This window comes from Bos mutus, chromosome 3, assembly GCF_027580195.1.
Source record: "Bos mutus isolate GX-2022 chromosome 3, NWIPB_WYAK_1.1, whole genome shotgun sequence".
Classification (NCBI taxonomy): domain Eukaryota; kingdom Metazoa; phylum Chordata; class Mammalia; order Artiodactyla; family Bovidae; genus Bos; species Bos mutus.
In genome coordinates, this window is record NC_091619.1 from 6,821,477 (window position 1) to 6,843,134 (window position 21,658).

General features: G+C 40.3%; 1 pseudogene; it reads right to left on the reverse strand.

Moving 5' to 3' along the window:
- Positions 1–9,835: 9,835 nt before the first annotated feature.
- LOC102281090 (beta-mannosidase pseudogene) lies at positions 9,836–12,681 on the reverse strand (annotated as a pseudogene).
- Positions 12,682–21,658: the final 8,977 nt, after the last annotated feature.

Genomic DNA, 21,658 nt, shown 5'->3' on the forward strand with positions numbered 1-21,658 from the left:
CACCTTCTGGGACTATGCCAAAGAAGAGAGGTACTGGGCCATTCTGCTAATGTCTATAGATTATGGATCAGTAGCCAAACTGGCCGACGTGATTAACACTGGAATTGAGAAGCCAAACTGCATTCTGGCAAAAGAAGGTAAGAACTCTGGGGTTAATTAGGTTTTACTCAAGTAGATTGGCTTCTCCTCACAAGGTATTTATTCCTCCTCAGAACATAAATTAGTGTCAATTTTTTAGTAGTTATTTTAGAAATAGGATTTATGGAGGGATGATTTATGGAGGGATGGCATGCCATCGGTGTCTATTCTTGGTCTTAGACGCCATGTTTCTGGAAAGTCTAAGATGTTGTCTATTTAAATGGCTTTATGTAGGGCTAATTTGCTGGGATTCTTTCCTTATTGTCAAGTAGTTGTTTCTGTGCTGCAGACATCATGAGGCTGGACTGGGAGGGCATGATCCTCAGATGGCAAACATACCGATCTATGCTGACATCACCATCACTTTCTGCATCCTCTACTGTGTGAGATATTCCCATTCCCCTTTGATTAGAGACTCCCCTGCCTCTTTATTCAGGTTCTCAATGACTGGGCCCACTGTACCTAGAAGAAGCCCTCTCTCTGAGTCACACTGATTGTTCAGCCTTTTTCCATCACTGCTACCAACATCAAAGTTCTTTCTCACCCTAGACATCTTCATAGTCTGGCAATTCCTGTGCCTTCTTGAGTAGGGGTGAATTCTTTGCTGGGAAGAAGGACTTAGTTTCACAAAGTGGTCTAGGTGGCATTCTATGCAACTCACCTCTCAGTTCAGCTTGTCTCCCACCACCCACTCACACCCACATCTTGTGTGGTAAAAACTTCAGGGATTTCATTACCTGGATTTTATAGCTCAAGCCTTTTCCATAAAGTCTCAACTGAAAATAGCTTTGCTTAACATTTCTATAATAACATTTCGATTTTCTTTTATCTTGCCATCTGCAGGCTCACTCCATTCAAATTCACACCAGTCTGCCCCTAGGCATTTTCCTAAAATAGGGGCCTTTCTTGAGTCCTCCAAATATTCAGTCTACAGTCTAGGAAGAGATTGCTTCTTCAGATTCTTGAATTCAGTTCTTCTTCCTTTCTAACCTCTTTAAAAATGGTTTTGGGTATTTCTCTCTCCCCTTGTCATTATGTTTTTTCTCCTGATGAACAATCTCCTGAGCTAGTTATTGGGCTAACTGTAAGTCAATTATCCTATCATGAGTGTCAGTCATATTCTAGGCATTATTATTGGGTAGGCAAGGAGCACGAAGGACTTCCCAAGATCTCATTCCTTCATGAATAAACCCTGGGTGCAAAAATCAAAGGAAACTATGAAAGAGGAATTAGTTCTTTTTTTCATTTTTAATTTCCTACCTTAATAGTCATGGTGAGTCAAACAGAAGAAATAAACGATCATAATGTTGTCTAAAAGTAAGAAATGTAATTATTGCTCCCAGAAAGTTGCGCATTTAAAAAACATTTTGTTTAAGTAATTATCAGCACTTTTATCTTTGAGAGGAAATGAGTCATTAGAGAAAGGCAATGGAGAAGGTGATGGCACCCTACTCCAGTTCTCTTGCCTGGAAAATCCCATGGACGGAGGACCTGGTAGGCTGCAGTCCATGGGGTCTCGAAGAGTTGGACATGACTGAGCGACTTCACTTTCACTTTTCACTTTCATGCATTGGAGAAGGAAATGGCAACCCACTCCAGTGTTCTTGCCTGGAGAATCCCAGGGATGGGGGAGCCTGATGGGCTGCTGTCTATGGGGTTGCACAGAGTCAGACACGACTGAAGTGACTTAGCAGCAGCAGTAGCAGCAGAGAGAGGCAAACAATGAGATCTGAGATATCCACTTTTTTATGTTGCTGTTTTGAAGCAGAAATTCTTTAAATAGCCTGGGTGCTCCATTCCTCAGTTCCTGACCACTTCATCTGACATTTTAAAGGTGTAGCAGTAGTAGTGTTAGTCACTCAGTTAGTCATTCTTTGTGACCCCGCCACTCCTCTGTCCATGGGATTCTCCAGGCAAGAATACTGGAGTGGATTGCCATTCCCTTCTCCAGGGGATCTTCCCAACCCAGGGATCAAAACCAGGTCTCCTGCATTGCAAGCAGATTCTTTAGCATCTGAGCTACAGGGAATATGTAATCAAGGTGAGTTCACCGCCAAGCAGCTTTTGCGGTGTGTTGGAAGGGTCAGTCGTCTATGGTGTTGCACAGAGTCGGACACGACTGAAGTGACTTAGCAGCAGCAGCAGCAGCAGCAGCAGCAGAGGGGTCAGTTCCACCCATGAACTCAAGCATCTAAGGGGGGCATCTATGCTTCACGTGTGTACATGAGAGTTTTTATTTCCTTGTTAAAAACTAGGAGAAACATTCTTCTCTTCAACCAGAAGCTTCTGGGAAACCATCTTTTACTTAAACCAGTGGGCTTTAAATTATATATTTGAGTGTTTTTTGTTTAGATTAAGGCATTATACCTTTAGAGTTCCTCTGTGAAATGTGTGCTTGGAGAGGTAAAATTTTATGCTAGTTAAGATAGCATGTTATCCTGGAAAGGAAAAAAAGCTGTGAAACCAAAAAATGTGGGCTTGAATTCTAGCTTTGTCACTTACTGGCTGAGTGGTTTTTGTTTGAGGGGTTCCAACTTAAATCTATATTTCTCTACAAAATGAGACAAATAGTCATGTCTGTATCATAGCTTGTTTAAGTAAAATAATATCTGTGAGTAATATGTTGTAAATGTTGAGTTGAATAACAGATTACTTGTTCATTATTTATTCTATGTTACATCCCACACCTCTCACCATTAAGCATTCTGGTATGACTCACCATTTTCATTTTGGCCCAACTTCTGCCAAGATCACCTATGATTGCCTCATGAATATAACTGCCCATGCAACAACTTAGTCTTAAACTCCTTGATCCCTAAATTCTTCTTCCAATTCAATAACCCAAGCACAAGATTGAAGCAGGACCTTGGAATGTACTATCTCTGGAATGTTAAATTCTAGTTTTCTAAGATCTGACTATCCAGTTATATCCTTATAGCCATTATATTCCCCTCTGTCAACCTATTCTTCAACTTTCTTGAGACTTTGTTCTTTGCATTTTTCCTTTTTGTTCTCAATTCATCATTTCCTTTAAGGTTTCTCTTCTTGTCCAATTTGATCTAGATCTCTAGTGAGTTTCTTAAACCACTCTCGCCAGCACTTCAGTATCCACAGACTCTTAACCCTCGATATATCCTGTCAATTCATAGCCATGGATAAACCCAGACATGTGCTTTCATCACTCATACACTTGAACTGTTAAGCATTACAAAAGGCTATTACATATCTGTGTGTATTGTTACCACTAGAAATGTGTGTTCTCCATCTCAGTGGTAACCCCTTATTGTGTGACAAATTTTTTACCTGTCTCTGCTCTCTCTTCCGGAGAAGGCAATGGCACCCCACTCCAGTACTCTTGCCTGGAAAATCCCATGGATGGAGGAGCCTGGTAGGCTGCAGTCCATGGGGTCGCTAGGAGTCGGACACGACTGAGTGACTTCACTTTCATTTTTCACTTTCATGCATTGGAGAAGGAAATGGCAAGCCACTCCAGTGTTCTTGCCTGGAGAATCCCAGGGATGGGGGAGCCTGATGGGCTGCTGTCTATGGGGTCGCACAGAGTTGGACACGACTGAAGCGACTTAGCAGCAGTAGCAGCAGCTCTCTCTTCTGTCCCTCACAGAAGCTAGTTCATGCTTTCTTTACACTTCTTAGATCTTTACTCCCTTTCTTGCAACTTCAGCAGATTTATACAGGGAAAAAAATGAAGCTATAAGACACTAACTCCCTTACCATCTTACCTCTGACCTTACAAAACTGCAACTTATTTCAGTGTATATTCACCCTAGCTATTTCTGCTTCTATAACAAAGGAAGAGGTTTTTCTTCCCCAGTTCAGTGCTATTTTCTTCATGTTTTCTGCCTCTTATCACCTGTTCCTATAATGGGTGGAGCTTATACTTTCACAATCCTTTTCTATCCCGCATTTGCTGTCTTTTCTCTTTTTTGAACTTCTTTAAGGTAAGACGTGAACACGATTAAGTTTCTTTAACAATAACTTTTAAAACATATTCTCCTTAAACCTTGTTTCCTTTCTATCGTCATCCTATATGTATCCTTACTTTTGCAATTAAACTTATGGGAAGATGCAGTCATTTAACTGGGACTCAGAAACTTGCAGTCACAATAGTCTCTTCCCTTTCATTGATCCTCTCACATTTATTTACCCATTAAATTGTATGGCTATTCCTTATTTAATATTTCTTGTATTCATTTCCACATCCATCTCACTGCCATCATCATCTTATCATCTGTTTTTATTCTTACAGTTGTCACTTCTCTGTCTCACTATGGACTTGCATCTCTCAAATCACCAATGATGTTTCTAAAGCACAGTGGTTTTCTTAAGTGGTGCCTTTTACAGGCTAAAGTTCAAACTCTTCAGAAGGTGATAATGAGCTTTCAGTGATTTATCTCCACACTTTGCCTCAATATTTAATGTTCACACCTGTCAACTCTGCCTAACAAATGCTTATTCATTCTTGAAAGTGAAAAGTTAAAGTGAAGTCCATCGTATCCAACTCCTTGCGACCCCATGGACTATAGCCTACCAGGTTCCTCCGTCCATGGGATTTTCCAGGCAAGAATACTGGAGTGAGTTGCCATTTCCTTCTCCAGGAGATCTTCCCAACTCAGGGATCGAACCCGGGTCTTCTGCATTGTAGGCAGACGCTTTACCATCTGAGCCACCAGAGAAGTCATTCATTCTTGAAAATTCAGCTTAAAACTCTCTGTGAATTCTTACTCTACTGTTGACATACCACAGCTTTCTCATTTCCTTTTGGTAGAATGAATCTTTTTCTCTTTTGTACAACTAATTTTTTTTTGTCTAGGGCTTTCTAGGTGGTGCAGTAAAGAATCCACCTGACAATGCAGGAGACACAAGAGTTGATCTCTGGGTTGGCAAGATCCCCTGGAGTAGGAAATGGCAACCCACTCCAGTATTCTTGCCTGAAAAACCCCATGGACAGAGGAGCCTGGTGGGCTACAGTCCATGGAGTTGCAGAGTCAGACACAACTGAGTATACACACACACATTACAGGTTTATATCTCTGTATCTTTGACACTTTATTATATTTAGCATTTCTCTCATTTAATTGACTGCAAGGTAAGAGAAAGCAGGGACATACCTCATTTGTTGGTATATTTCCAATACCTACTACAGTTTCCAGAAAATATCTAGTTCTTAAGTATTTTTAAAGAAATAAGTGGAGGAGTTGGAACCTTAAGTGGGCCTGGGAAAATGAGTAGAATAAAATGATAAAGTAAAAAAATAAAGTTGAAAGATGCTCCAGAGAAAGAAAGAGGCAACAGTTATAAAAATTATGCACTTTATGATTTTGGGAAGTGCCATTCACATGGTGTTATGAAATAAATGTTTGTTTTCCCATAAAGATCATATGTTGAACCCTAATCCCCGATGTGTTAGTATTTGAAGGTGGGGCCTTTGGGAGGTAATTAGGTTAGATGAAGTCAGGAGGGTAGAACCCTCATAATGAGATTAGTGCCCTTGTAAAAAGAGACCCTACAGAGCTCTGTCTCTCAGTCTCTCTCTGTCTTTTTCTCTTTCTGTCTCTCAGGACACAGAACATAGCCACCTATAAGCCAGGAAGAGATCTCTCATCAAAAACTGAATTGACCAGCACCTCGACTGTGGACTTAGCAACTTTCAGAACTCTTAAGAAAATAACTGTCTGTTGTGTAAGGCAACAGTATAGTGGTATTTTGGTATTTTGTCATGCCAACTTGAACAGTCTAAGATACATGGTAATTTTTGTAAGTAAAGGACAGAAATGGTATGGACTTAACAGAAGCAGAAGATATTAAGAAGAGGTGGCAAGAATACACAGAAGAACTGTACAAAAAAGATCTTCACAACCAAGATAATCATGATGGTGTGATCACTCAGCTAGAGCCAGACATCCTGGAATGTGAAGTCAAGTGGGCCTTAGAAAGCCTCACTATGAACAAAGCTAGTGGAGGTGATGGAATTCCAATTGAGCTATTCCAAATCCTGAAGGATGATGCTATGAAAGTGCTGCACTCAATATGCCAGCAAATTTGGAAAACTCAGCAGTGGCCACAGGACTGGAAAAGGTCAGTTTTCATTCCAATCCAAAACAAAGGCAATTCCAAAGAATGCTCAGACTACTGCACAATTGCACGCATCTCACACACTAGTAGAGTAATGCTCAAAATTCTCCAAGCCAGGCTTCAGCAATATGTGAACCATGAACTTCCAGATGTTCAAACTGGTTTAGAAAAGGCAGAGGAATCAGAGATCAAATTGCCAACATCCGCTGGATCATGGAAAAAGCAAGAGAGTTCCAGAAAAACATCTATTACTGTTTTATTGACTATGCCAAAGCCTTTGACTGTGTGGATCACAATCAACTGTGGATAATTCTGAAAGAGATGGGAATACCAGACCACCTGACCTGCCTCTTGAGAAACCTATATGCAGGTCAGGAAGCAACAGTTAGAACTGGACATGGAACAACAGACAGGTTCCAAATAGGAAAAGGAGTACATCAAGGCTGGATATTGTCACCCTGCTTATTTAACTTCTATGCAGAGTATATCATGAGAAACGCTGGGCTGAAAGAAGCACAAGCTGCAATGAAGATTGCCGGGAGAAATATCAATAACCTCAGATATGCAGATGACACCACCCTTATGGCAGAAAGTGAAGAGGAACTCAAAAGCCTCTTGATGAAAGTGAAAGAGGAGAGTTAAAAAAGTTGGCTTAAAGCTCAATATTCAGAAAACGAAGATCATGGCATCTGGTCCCATCACTTCATGGGAAATAGATGGGGAAACAGTGGAAACAGTGTCAGACTTCATTTTTTGGGCTCCAAAATCACTGGAGATGGTGACTGCAGCTATGAAATTAAAAGAAGCTTGCTTCTTGGAAGAAAAGGTATGACCAACCTAGACAGCATATTAAAAAGCAGAGACATTACTTTGTCAACAAAGGCACATAAAGTCAAGGCTATGGTTTTTCCAGTGGTCATGTATGGATGTGAGAGTTGGACTATAAAGAAAGCTGAGTGCTGAAGAGTTGATGCTTTTGAACTGTGGTGTTGGAGAAGACTCTTGAGAGTCCCTTGGACTGCAAGGAGATCCAACCAGTCCATTCTAAAGTAGATCAGTCCTGAGTGTTCTTTGGAAGGACTGATGTTGAAGCTGAAACTCCAATACTTTGGCCACCTGATGTGAAGAGCTGACTCATTTGAAAAGACCCTGATGCTGGGAAAGATTGAGGGTGGGAAGAAAAGGGGATGACAGAGAATGAGATGGATCAAGATTGCTGGGAGAAATATCAATACCTCAGATATGCAGATGACACCACTCTTATGGCAGAAAGTGAAGAACTAAAGAGCCTCTTGATGAAAGTGAAAGAGGAGAGTGAAAAAGTTGGCTTAAAGCTCAACATTTGGAAAACTAAGATCATGGCATCCAGTCCCATCACTTCATGGCAAATAGATGGGGAAACAGTGGAAACAGTGGCTGACTTTATTTTTCTGGGCTCTAAAATCACTGCTGATGGTGATTGCAGCCATGAAATTAAAAGATGCTTACTCCTTGGAAGGAAAGTTACAACCAACCTAGACAGCATATTGAAAAGCAGAGATATTACTTTGTCAACAAAGCTCCATCTAGTCAAGGCTATGGTTTTTCCAGTGGTCATGTATGAATGTGAGAGTTGGACTATAAAGAAAGCTGAGTGTCAAAGAATTGATGCTTTTGAACTGTGGTGTTGGAGAAGACTCTTGAGAGTCCCTTGGACTTCAAGGAGATCCAACCAGTCCATCCTAAAGGAGATCAGTCCTGGGTGTTCATTGGTAGAGCTGATGTTGAAGCTGAAACTCCAATACTTTGGCCACCTTATGTGAAGAGCTGACTCATATGAAAAGACCCTGATGTTGGGAAAGATTGAGGGCAGGAGGAGAAGGGGATGACAGAGGATGAGATGGTTGGATGCCATCACCGACTCAATGGACATGGGTTTGGGTGAACTCCGGGAGTTGGTGATGGACAGGGAGGCATGGCATGCTGTGGTTCATGGGGTCACAAAGAGTCAGACGTGACTGAACAACTGAACTGAACTATACCTTATCTGATTCAACTGGTCCTCACTGTTCTAGTAAATTTGAATGAGGTTTGTCTAACACCTAAGGTTTCATGGTTTTACTAGATAACTCAAAATTTTTTCTGCTCAGCTCCTATTAAGGAAAACAATGTGTAAATGAGACACAAAATGTTTCAGTGCTAGAGTTATTAGGCTTATTTTCTTTTCTAAAAGTACAGTTATTGAAACACAAACAATACCTTCTGCATGAGATAGAGCCACAGTTTGAACTATAGTTGTTATAGTTTGAACCATAGCCACAGTTTGAACTGAACTAGCGTAAGAAGGAGCTTGAACTACCTTATGCAGAGCCAAGGGATTTTTTTTTTCCCTCATAGTCAGAGAATGTTAGCGAGAGATCAAGGCCACTTTATTCAATACTTTCATTTTACAGACAAGGAAACTGAGGTCTGAGAGTTGAAGCAACTCAAATAATGTCTGCATTGACTTTATTTTCTATATTTTTGATGCTCTTGCAATTGAAGCCTTGATATTGGAGTCATTGCCTCCCCTAGGGCTAGCTAATTCTTAGAGAGAGCATATGGCTCCCCTGTGTGTATGCTTTTGATACACAAACCAACAAACCCAGAGCCCCCAATTCCAAATCTCTCCTTTATCAAACTCTCTCACACCAAGATTCTCTCTATCTTAAATAACTCTGTGGTACAGGACAACTAGAAACCACCTTTCTAGTACAAGCTCTCTGAAATTATTTGAACTACCCAATCCTAAACTTAATTCACATGTTTATGCTGCCTCACTCATTCCTTCCTGTCAGTTCACTTCAGTTCACTCAGTCATGTCCGACTCTTTGTAACCCCATGGACTGGAGCATGCCAGGCCTCCCTGTCCATCACCAACTCCTGGAATTTACTCAAACTCATATCCATAGAGTCAGTGATGCCATCCAACCATCTTATCCTCTGTCATCCCCTTCTCCTTCCGCCTTCAATCTTTCCCAACATCAGGGTCTTTTCCAATGAGTCAGCTCTTCGCATCAGGTGGCCAAAGTATTGGAGTTTCAAGTCCCTTGGGCTGCAAGGAGATCAAATCAGTCAATCCTAAAGGAAATTGGTCCCGAATATTCATTGGAAGGACTGATGCTGAAGCTGGAACTCCAATACTTCCTCCCTGTGAGAACCCCAATAAAGGCCCTGGGCTGTGCAATCTCCTAAGGCCTTTTAATTTGCCTCCCCCCAAACTGGGAACCTCCCTCTGCCTGCTGCCAAAACTGGGAATTTCCCATGTGGCACAGCATGGTGTGCTATGCATCCTGTTTGTAAGAAACTGTGAGTGTCAATTTCTTCCTTCATGACAATCATTTCTGTGTCTGCTATATTATCCATATATGATGAAACAAATTTCAGGTGCGTTTTCATTGATAGAAGAAAGTCACATACATTAGTAGCAAAAGATTTGTGACTAGGACCAGAGTCTCCAGACTTCCAGAACTCTGTTCTTTTTTTTTTTTTTTGTCAATGCAGTTTATATAATCTTAAATTTTTATATATTTCAAACTTACAAAAAAAAGTTGCAAAAGCAGAACAAAAATATTCCTTACACCTTTACTCAAATTGACTACTTATTAACATTTTGCCCCTTGCTTCACTATCAATGTAATTTTATAAACAGGATGATGAGAACAAAATGATTTCATAGCAATTATAATTAATCAGTGTTTTTTAAAATGGTTCAATCTCAAGTTAAAGGCAATACCACTTTGCTGCCAGGCTCATCACATGCAAATCAAACCATAGCCTTGAACTGGAAAGTTCACTGGACTTAACCAAATCTGAAGCCCATACTTAATACAGGTGACCACTTATGTCAGGACACCCAAAAGTTTCCAACATGATCAAGGTGATGTCCATTCCAATGTGAGTTGTTTTTTTCCCAAAGAAGAATCACTAATTGCCTTTGAAAAAATAAATTATTATTGTTAAAACAAATATTTTATTAAAAAAAAACCTCACAAATGAAAAAGACTCCTACTCAAAAAGTAATTGAATAGCAACAATCAATCCTACCAAACTTTCCAGCATCAACAACCAAATATGGCTACCACCCAGACATCTCTTTCTGTTGCAACATCTGAATCTCTATTTCCTCTGGAAATAATGACAAAGCAGTTTCATTTCAATCGTTTGGTATTTCTCAAAGCTATCCTGAGGGGCCTACATGCCCTCACAATCTTCCACATTTGATTCCACAGATACCACAATGGTCATTACTGTGATTCCCTTAAGGGCTACCTGGGAGTGTGCCTGTAATTCTCTTAAAGGGCTACTTGGTCATGTTCCTGTGATTCCCTTAAAGGATTGCGTGTGGACAGGACCTCCTTTGGGGTAGAAGAGACAGTTGGGTTAGAACTGATTCACGTGGTGCAAAAGGTGCGAAAGGAAGAACTAAAGACACAGCCCTGGTGCAGACGGAACAGCACCCAGGCACCGCTTTGTTGAGAACATCACCTGAATATACACAGCCTTCCCTGGGAGAACCAAGTGGCTAACCAGACACTTGACAGCAAGCAGATGCATTTCCTGGCTTCTTCAACTTGTTTCTAGTTGCCTTCAGCTCTCGAAAATACAACCTGGATTCCCTCAGTAAGTATCAGCCAGTGAAGTCACATGAAAAGATTGCTCCAATTCACTCTTGCTGGTGGGTTTCCAAGGGTAAAAGAATACAGTCCGTGTCTTCTCAGTCATGAGGAAACCATTGTCACTGAATCTCCCTGGGATGCTTCCTACATCCAACCAAACAAAGGGAGCGACAGCTGAGGTTTTCAGATCAAAAACAAATGTGTCCCCTTGCTGCGAGATGGTGGCAGTGATATTTGCCTTGTGGAGCCCTTGGCATTCTTCAGTGAGGACAGGAAGTGATAGTTGATTGGGCTCAAGAGTTCCCCCGTCAGTTGACAGGTAAAAGGAAACCACACAGCTTTGTCGTGTACATCCGGGACATCCTTTTAACAACTCAGGCACTGGCTTAGTATAGAGGAGAACAGACTCCCCAGCTTTTATCACGAAAGGGTTAGTTGACTCAGAGCATACGAGCTCCAGGGAACTCCAAGTGTGGACTCTCACAGTGAGCATCATCTGCTGGTCTGAGTGAAGGTCTGACGCACCATAGATGAAAAGCATATCTTTATCCTCAAAACCCACGGTAACAGGGGGAGAAGAAATGCCGAGCAAAGTAATGAAGCATTTTCCACTTTCCTCCATACTCTGAGTAAGATAAAGAGTGTCTTTGAACCTGCGTAGTTGATCTGTACTGTTTGGGAGCTTGAAGTGAAGTTCAATCTGGTGAAGCATTTCATTGTTACCGTTAATCAAATGTTGCCGATGAAGTGCAAAGCTGCTTCTGTAAGACCAGTCCTCTTCAGAGAAACCTTTTCTAATGTACTGAAGGAAGGCCAGGACTGATATCCATACTCAGATACAAATCGAGCTTTGGGGAAAGTTCTCCAATTCCAGCAGTCACTCACATAATCATAAAAATGTACGTCCCCATAATTCAGGTCATAGGGGTTTGGAGAGAGCCAACCTTCTGCAATGGTTTTGGCCCCATTTGTAGGACTGGATGTGATAAAAGGACGAGTCTGGTCTCCTTCTAAGACGATCGTTCGGATGTTTTTCACATACAGTGTCACATAGTCTTTGATGTAGGTTTGCAAGTAGCCGGGCTTTGTATCATACCAACCCATCATTAGTGCAGCTTCATTTTCATTATTCCCACTCCATGTGATGATGGAGGGATGAGATTTCAGTCTCTGGACCTGGTGAGTGACTTCTTCTCTCACGGAATCCATGAAATCCTTATCGGTTGGGTAAAGCGCACAGGCAAACATGAAATCCTGCCATATCATTATGCCTAGTTCATCACAGAGTTCGTAGAATTCATCCTGCTCATAAACTCCTCCTCCCCAGACCCGCAGAGCATTCATGTTAGCATCCACAACAGACTGCAAGAGGAGCCGCAACATGGCAGAGGTTACTCTATCCTGGAATGAATCTGCAGGGATCCATTCGAGCCTTTCAGAAATATGGGAAGTCCATTAATTTTGAAGTAGAAACTCAGACCAGGAGAATTTTGTATGGGCTCTTCTACAAGTTCCACTGTCCTAAAATAAACCTTAGCTGATTTTTCAAAACGTAAGCCTCCATCCAGCTCAAAAATAACGGTCATGTTGTACCCAGTCTGGTTTCCATGTCCATGAGGCCACCAAGTTTCTACAATAATAGCCTTGTCAATTTTTCAAAGAGCTCAACAGTCCTTTCCCCATGTTGAAGTTCAATGTTGTTTGTCTGCTGTATGTTTAGTTCAGGGATGGCTACAATCGCTTCACCAGAAACCAGCTTTGAACTGACAACATCAAAAGACGACTCTATTTTAAGATTCCATGTCTTCATATAGTTATCTTCATCTTGGACTTTCCAGCTTCCAGAACCATGAGAAATCAATTTCTGTGGCCAAAGCTGCCCAGTCTTCAGTATTTTGTTCCAGCAGCCCACACAGCACCCATGCTCACTGCTCACAAACTGCTCTCAGTTGCCTTCCCAGAACTCTGTTCTTTGTACTCTGGAGCATCTCCTGCAGTTCTAAAAGGGATGAAGAAAAAGAAATGTATCTCTGGAGAGAACCAAAAGATGATATAGAGATAAATTACTCTTGGAAACTAAATGATTTTTAAAGTTCTATACAAATGTATGGTGTTACTACAGTTTCTGGGAATATTTAAAGTCTAGGAAATAGTTATGTGTGTGTATCCTTGTGGTTATATGTGGGAAAGGGTTACTATGAAATTGGGCTAGTACTGGAGAAGGGTATCTAAGTTTGCTCATTGTGTTTGTATCTATTCAAGTTCTATGCTCAGCATAGAGGTATATTAGATCAAGGAGTCCAATCCTTGCCGCCAGTTGCCTTCAGTCTGGATAATACATATATATATATATATATATATATCTTTTCAAAATATCAGGGCTAGAGGGATGTAAGAAAAAAAGGCACTACAGGATTAGTCTGTTCTGGTAGGGATAATCCAAGAAGGTTCTCTGTCCATTCAAAGACTTCACATATTTCATATCAACAATGTCTATCATGTGACAGAGTCACATCCAAACTTACCCTAGAAATTAATTTGGCTGTCTTTTTTCCTTTGTTCAAACGTTTGAAATTGGAGGATAATTGCTTTATACCATTGTGTTAGTTTCTGCTGTACAACAACATGAATAAGCATTCAGTTCAGTTCAGTCGTTCAGTCGTGTCCGACTCTTTGCGATCCCATGAACCACAACACTCCAGGACTCCCTGTCCATCACCAACTCCTGGAGTCCACTCAAACCCATGTCCATTGAGTCGGTGATGCCATCCATCCTCTGTCATCCCCTTCTCCTCCCGCCTTCAACCTTTCCCAGCATCAGGGTCTTTTCAAATGAGTCAGCTCGTCACATAAGGTGGCCAAAGTATTGGAGTTTCAGCTTCAACATCAGTCCTTCCAATGAACACCCAGGACTGATCTCGTTTAGGATGGACTGGTTGGATCTCCTTGAAGTCCAAGGGACTCTCAAGAGTCTTCTCCAACACCACAGTTCAAAAGCATCAATTCTTTGACACTCAGCTTTCTTTATAGTCCAACTTTCACATTCATACATGACCACTGGAAAAACCATAGCCTTGACTAGATGGACCTTTGTTGACAAAGTAATGTCTCTGCTTTTTAATATGCTGTCTAGGTTGATCATAACTTTCCTTCCAAGGAGTAAGCATCTTTTAATTTCATGGCTGCAATCACCATCTGCAGTGATTTTGGCATTAAGCATACATGTATCCCATCCCTCCTGAGCCTCCCTCCCACTTACCCTCACCTCATCCCTTTAGGTCATCAGAGAGTACCAAGCTGAGCTCCCTGCTTTGTACACATTTGGGAATGAAAATATCCAAGTATCTACCTGCCTATCTCGATATGCTTGGAATAAGGGACTTTTGAAGTGAACTTTGTGTGCTCCATGCCTGAGGAAATTAAAATACGCTGTGTATTTCTAACAGGCCCAGAAAAAGGACCTGACACCTATTAGAGATAAAGGACTAGGAAAAGCACTAAAAGGCCGTCTTTATGAAGAACACTGAAATTTGAGGCCCACAAAATACTATTGGGGCCCAGGCAGCAATGTGATGCAGATATGGGAAAAACAATTACTCACTGCTCCAAAGAACTTGGCATGTTTCTCAGAACACCATGAAAACTAAAGGGGACTGAGTTTTCAAGCACATGAAGGGTTTGTAATGTTGAAAGCATGGGAAACTAGCAGTCAAGGCAATAGTGAGGGATCCCACACAAGTGCAGACAGTAAGAATGAGCTGAGGACAGAAAAAGATAAGTAAACTTATTCCTGAGGATTCATGAGAGTAAGATTCCTTGACTTGGGTTGGAGCTATATTGTCCTGAATCAGTTTGGGACCTCAAGGCAAGTAAATTTGGGTTATTAATATTAATATTACTTTATTTATATGCACCCTAGAGCTACAGGGACTGGAGACATGTTTGTTAATTTTGGTTACATAGTAACTTTCTCATTTTATCATTAGAAGAGCAGCATACACTCTTTGGAGAAGGCAATGGCACCCCACTCCAGTACTCTTGCTTGGAAAGTCCCATGGATGGAGGAGCCTGTTAGGCTGCAATCCATGGGGTCTCGAAGAGTTGGACATGACTGAGCGACTTCACTTTCACTTTTCACTTTCATGCATTGGAGAAGGAAATGGCAACCCACTCCAGTGTTCTTGCCTGGAGAATCCCAGGGACGGGGGAGCCTGGTGGGCTGCTGTCTTTGGGGTCGCACAGAGTCAGACATGACTGAAGTGACTTAGCATAGCATAGCATAGCATACAACTCTCTTGTCCAGCTGCTCAGTCACTTAGACTCTTTGCGAGCCGCTTCGACTGTAGCCCGCCAGGCTCCTCTGTCCATGGAGTTTTCCAGGCAAGAATACCAGAGCAGGATGCCATTTCCTACACCAGGGGATCTTCCTGATGGAAACCTCAACTTGCCTCTCTTGCATTGGCAGGCAGATTCCTTACCACAAGCACCACCTGTGAAGCCCCACCATACAATGATTATGTTACTATTAATTCCATTTAATATAAGAGAAAAAAGATAACTGAAGATTTTTAAATGCCAGAATCACAGTTATTTGTAAAAAAAAAAAAAAAAAAAAGGAATACAGCCTCACAGTTTTCTGACTTCCCGTCTACCATTGACTTCTGTTTCATGTTTCTTTCTTTCTTCTTTTCCTAAGAACCACATCACTGTTTCTGTTTGGCTGCATGGGGTCTCAGTGGTGGAGCACAGAAGTTTCGCTGAGGCATGCAACATCTTCCGTGCAGCGCCTGGCTCAGTAGCTGCAGTACACTGTGGCATGTGGGATCTCACTTCCCTGACCAGGAATCAAACCTGCATCCTCTGCACTGCAAGGCAGGTTTCTTAACCACTGGACCACCTTGATGCTCTTTCTGAACCATCATGGTCAGCCCTCTGAATCAGTGGACTCTGCACCTATGGATTCAATCAACTATGGATCAAAAATATTTGGAGAAAAGTGTTTTCAGTCCCAAAGAGCAAAATTTGAATTTGCCTTGTATGGTCAACTATTTACACAGCACTTATGTTGTATTTACAAATATTTAATATTCATGTATATGTTGAATTTACATTGTTTAAGGTATTATAATTAATATAGAGATGATTTAAAGTATATGGAGGAATCTGCATGGGTTAGAGGCAAATACTATGCCATTTTTTATAACTTGAACATCGATAAATTTTGGTGTCCATGGGTGGTCCTGAAAAGAATCCCCACTGGATACAGAGGGATAACTATATGTAGAAGATAAAAAATGTTATTTAAGCTCCAATCTTCATGCATACAAAACTGACTTGACTGCTTTACTTCCCTAGAATGACCTTTCTTTTCCCCTTAATGAATTGAGAGAATGAGCCACTTATTTTGACATATTTGACTCTGTCAAGTCTAACTGGAAAAGGGGACATAATCTCAAATAAAGCAATAAAATAGGAGGCCTATATTATTAAACTCTAAAGAGTAACTATTTACCAATGAATTCTACTTACAGTTTTGTCACTGCATAAAATTATCATGTATATGCTTGGAGTTACTCCCCCTAACCACTCAGAGATCTTTGAATTCTTGACACAGTTCTTTTTTCTTACCTAAACTGTTCACAAGGACATTATAGCCTGTTATAATTCTGTGTGCCCCCAAAATTTGTATCTTGAAGCCTTAATCCCCATTGTGATGGTATTTGGAGATGAGACTTTAGGGAGGTGGTTAAGTCATAAAAAAACCCCTCATGAATATAATTATTTCTCATATCAAGAGACACCAGATCAATGATATTGATTAGGATATAGCATATTAGGATACAGCAAAAGGTTGTTGTTGTTCAGCTGCTACGTCATGTCTGACTCTGCAACCCCAAGAACTGCAGCACACCAAGCTTTCCTGCCCTTCACCATCTCCCAGAGTTTGCTCAAACTCATGTCCACTGAGTTGGTGATGCCATCTAACCATCTCATCCTCTGTTGCCTGCTTTTCCTCCTGCCCTCAGTCTTTTCCAGCATCAGGGTCTTTTCTAATGAATCAGCTCTTGGCATCAGGTGACCAAAATATTGGAGTTTCAGCTTCAGCGTCAAACCTTCCAATGTATATGCAGAGTTGATTTCCTTTAGGATTGATTGGTTTGATCTCCTTGCTGTCCAAGGGGCTCTCAAGAGTCTTCTACAGCACCACAGTTCAAAAGCATCAATTCTTTGGTGCTCAGCTTTCTTTAAGGTCCAACTCTCACATCCATACATGACTACTGGAAAAAACATAGCTTTGACTCTGCAAGAGCTTTGTTGGCAAAGTGATGTCTCTGCTTTTTAATATGCTGTGTAGGTTTGTCATAGATTTCCTTCCAAGGAGAAAGCATCTTTTAATTTCATGGCTACAGTCACCATCTCGGTGATTTTGAAACCCAAGAAATAAAATCGGCCACCGTTTTCATTTCTTCCCCATCTATTTGCCATGAAGCGATGGGACCAGATGCTGTGATCTTAGTGTTTTGAATGTTGAGTTTTAAGCCACATTTTCACTCTCCTCTTTCACCCTCAACAAGAGGTTCTTTAGATCCTCTTCACTTTCTGCCATTAGAGTGGTATCATCTGCATATCTGTGGAGTAGGAAATGGCAACCCACTCCAGTATTCTTGCCTGGAAAATCCCATGGACAGAGAAGCCTGATGGGCTACAGTCCATAGAGTTGCAAAGAGTCAGACACGACTGTTCATGAGCACATCTGCGTATCTGAGGTTGTTGATATTTCTCCCTACAATCTTGATTCCAGCTCGGGATTCATTCTGCAAACTGGTGACAGGGTTCTCAGTAGGAACTGAATCTGTCAGCTCCTCGGTCTTGGACTTCCCAGCCTCTAGAAGAGTGGGAAATAAATGGTTTTGTGTAAACCACCCAGGAGTGTGTACATGCTCAATCACTTCAATCATGTCCCCACGGACTGGAGTCCACCACGATCCTCTGTCCATGGATTCTCTAGGCAAGAATAGGGGAGTGTGTTGCCATTTCCTCTTCCAGGGAATCTTCCCAACCCAGAGACCAAACCCATGTCTCTTATGTCTTCTGCATTGGCAGGTAGATTCTTTATCACTAGCACCACCTGGGAAACCTCAGATATAGTGGCTCAAACTGGCTGAGACATAGTCCTATAGTTAATTTATTCTACGGGGGCTTCGGAAAGTGAACTTACTTGTTGAAAAGAGAGTTTATTGATCAAATAAACAGAACTATTGACAATCTGTCTTAAAATTTTAAAAAATTCTACAGTTTTCGTCATTAATGAAACTGGTGCCTCTGTTATCTGGATGTTTCTCTTCTGAAGACAACAGAAAAGTCAAAAGTCCTCTAGGGAATTAAGGATCTAAATTTCCCATAAACTGTTACTATTGAAAGCAGAGTTAATCAACTCAGAAAAGAAGGAAAAATAATCATTATGCAGCTCAGTCTTTGTCTAAATATACAAAGTCAGACTTGCACAGAGACCTTGGACTTTGTCATTCCTCAAGGGTTTTTTAAACATTTTCTGGGATAGCTTTATTGGAGTATAATTTAAATGCTATGAAACTAGCCTACTAGTAAGTATACAGTTAGATAGTAAATTTATAGATTTTCAACCACCACCACAGCCTTTGAACTTTTTTAATCACGCCCAAATTTTCCTGCAATGTCATTTGCAGTACTTCTGATCTACTCTTATTTGTTGAGAGGTTTTTATCATCAATAAGTATTCAGTGTTGTCAAAGGATTTGTCTGCATTTATTGAGGTAATCTTGCATTTGGGGTCCTTAATTCTATTAATGTGTTATAACACATTGTTTTTTCTAATTCCACTTGGTCATGGTATATAGTGCATTTTATATGTTGTGAATTTGGTTTGCCAACATTTAATTAAAGACTTTTATGTCTTTGTTCATGAGATTTTTGGTATGTAGTTTTCTTTCCTCATGATATCTTTGTCTGGTTCCAGTATTATAGCAATAATCATTCATAGGTGAGCTGAAAAATGTTCCCTCTTACTGTTTTTTGAAAGAATTTATTATAGATTATATAATTTATTATACATTTCTTATTTAAACATTTGCTAGAGTGGAACAGAATAACCAGATATAAGTAATCTGGCTCTGAGTTTTACTTTGTGGGAAAAGTTTTAAGTATTAATTCAACTTCTTTACTTGGTAGAGATTAATTAAAATTCTCTGATTTATGCTTTTCTAGAAATGTCCATGTCATTTAGATTGTCTAATTTGTTGGCATGAAATTGTTTATGGTAGTTCCTTACAATGTTTTAAATTTCTTTAGGATCAGACGTAATATCTCCTCTTTCACTCTTGATTTTGGTAAATTATGCTTCTCTTATTTTATGGTACAGTTTAGCTAAGAATTTGTCTTTTTTTCTGAAAAATCTTTTATTTTTATTTCATTAATTACCTTTATTATTTTCTTCTATTTACTGATTTCTTCTCTGTCATTATTTCTTTTGAGTTAGATTCCACTTTTCTAATCTTTTAAAGGTAGAAGCTTAGTTTTTTAATGTGATACCTTGCTTCCCTTCTGATATAGGTGTCAAGAGCTATATACGTTCTCTTTCAGCATTACTTGAGCTGCATCCTAAAATTTTTGACGTCTTGGATTTTTGCTTTCACTCATGCAAAATTAAACCTTTTTATCTTTATGAAATAGCTTAGTAATATATTGACTATAGGATTTTCACTTGGTTCTTTTTTTTAATAAATTCGCTTTGTTGAAATTCTCTATTCATTGAATTATTGCTATTATATTTTCCTTTAATACTTTAAACACGGTTTCCTTTAGTTCTGTGAACATACATATAATAGTTACTTTGAAGACTTGTCTGCTAAATCCAACAAATAGGGACATTCAGAGACAATTTGTATTGATTGATATTTTTCCCTAAATATGGCCACAATTTCTTGTTTATTTTCAGCTCTTTCAATTTTATTGTTGTTGACTATTCAGTTCAGTTCAGTTGCTCAGTCGTGTCTGACTCTTTGCAACCCCATGAATCGCAGCACGCCAGGCCTCCCTGTCCATTACCAACTCCTGGAGTTCACTGAGACTCACGTCCATCGAGTCAGTGACGCCATCCAGCCATCTCATCCTCTGTCGTCCCCTTCTCCTCCTGCCCCCAATCCCTCCCAGCATCAGGTTTCTTAAATAATATCTTGTAGGTAGCGTCTCTGAATTCTGATTTTCCCTGGTGATGGTTGTGATTGTCCTACTTGCCTGGAAAAACTTGCAGAGCCTGATTCCCCGAAATGCTGGTCACTGATGAGTTTTTTTTTTTTTTTTAAGTTTGTATTTCTAGTGGTCACCACTGTATCTGAATAACTCAGTGTTTAGCCAAACATTAGTCATATTGTACTCAAACACTTCACTGCATAAAAGCATTCACTTGGGACTTCCCTGTAGTCCAGTTGTTAAGAATCTGCCCTCCCAATGTAAGGGACACAGTTTTGACCCCTGGTCAGGGAACTAAGACCCCACATGCCACAGCCCCAGCTAGAGAAGCCTGCACACCACAACTATTGAGCCCACGTGCTCTGGAGCCCATGCTTCACAATGAGAGAATCCCATGTGTGCCACAGCTAGAGAAAGCCTGGTTGCCACAACAAAGACCAGTGCAGACCAAAAAAAAAAAAAAAAAGACAAAAAAGCATTCACTCTCTGCTGATGCACTGTGTGTGTGTTGGTGTCCATTTTCACTTTTTCCTCTGAGATAAATAGAAAATTAACATGGTTCACAGTGAAATTGTGTATGTCACATGTTACTTGAGGAGAGATTTACTGATTTTGGGTCACAGCTGCAAAGTGGTTGTTCTTTCCCTTCTCAACTGTACTCTGCCTCACCTCCAGGCAGTTTCTCTGTGTGGAAGGCTAGGTCAAAGAAAATTTAAGAATGGTTCCTCGTTCAGCTTTATTCTCTCTATAGTCTCCATCTGGACCTGGTCTTTATAGAAACATTCCCCAACCTCTACCTGTCTCCCCAACCCATACTTCTTGCTTATTACCCACACTACTTGGTCTCACTGGTTCAATCAAAAAACCATAGATGAGCTGTTAGGACAGTGCCATTTACTAGTTTATTTATACCCTGGCAGATTTTTAAAATAATGGTTATACACTGCTTCATGCGATTGGGTTATATGTTACAGCTGGTGACTACAAGTGTGAAATTTCTGAGAAGTTATTCCACCCACCGAATTCTTCCACATGCCTTTCTGGATAGACAGGACATCAAGAACCTCTTTCATAGGATTCCTCCAATACATCTTCCAATGCATAAGCCTCAATATTTCCACCACAGCTTTCTCTTTAATTTGTCCAAATGTTACAAAATTGAATCGATTACCTACATATTTTAAGGCTTCCTTATGTCCTTTTTTCAGTTTATTAAAGATGGAGTTTTATTCTAAATTTTTGATTGTTTGTTATATTCACTGCTTTTCCTGAAGGCAGATCTTCAGTGTGTCATTGTACTTTGAAGTCCTCAAATCTATAATTAACCCTTTCTAAATATCCTGATAAATGAGCACTTTGTAACCCACAAAGTCAGAAAATATATTAAAGCTTTTCTTTAGAAATTATATTAATTTAAAAGCATAGAGTTTCTATAGAGACTTTTAAGCCCTCCCTTCTTTTTTTTTTTTTTTTCCAAGCAACAGACACAGTAGAACCTATACATTTAGGTCCAAGAAAGGACCTACTGACCCTATTAACTCTTAGGTTATTTTAGAGTTCTG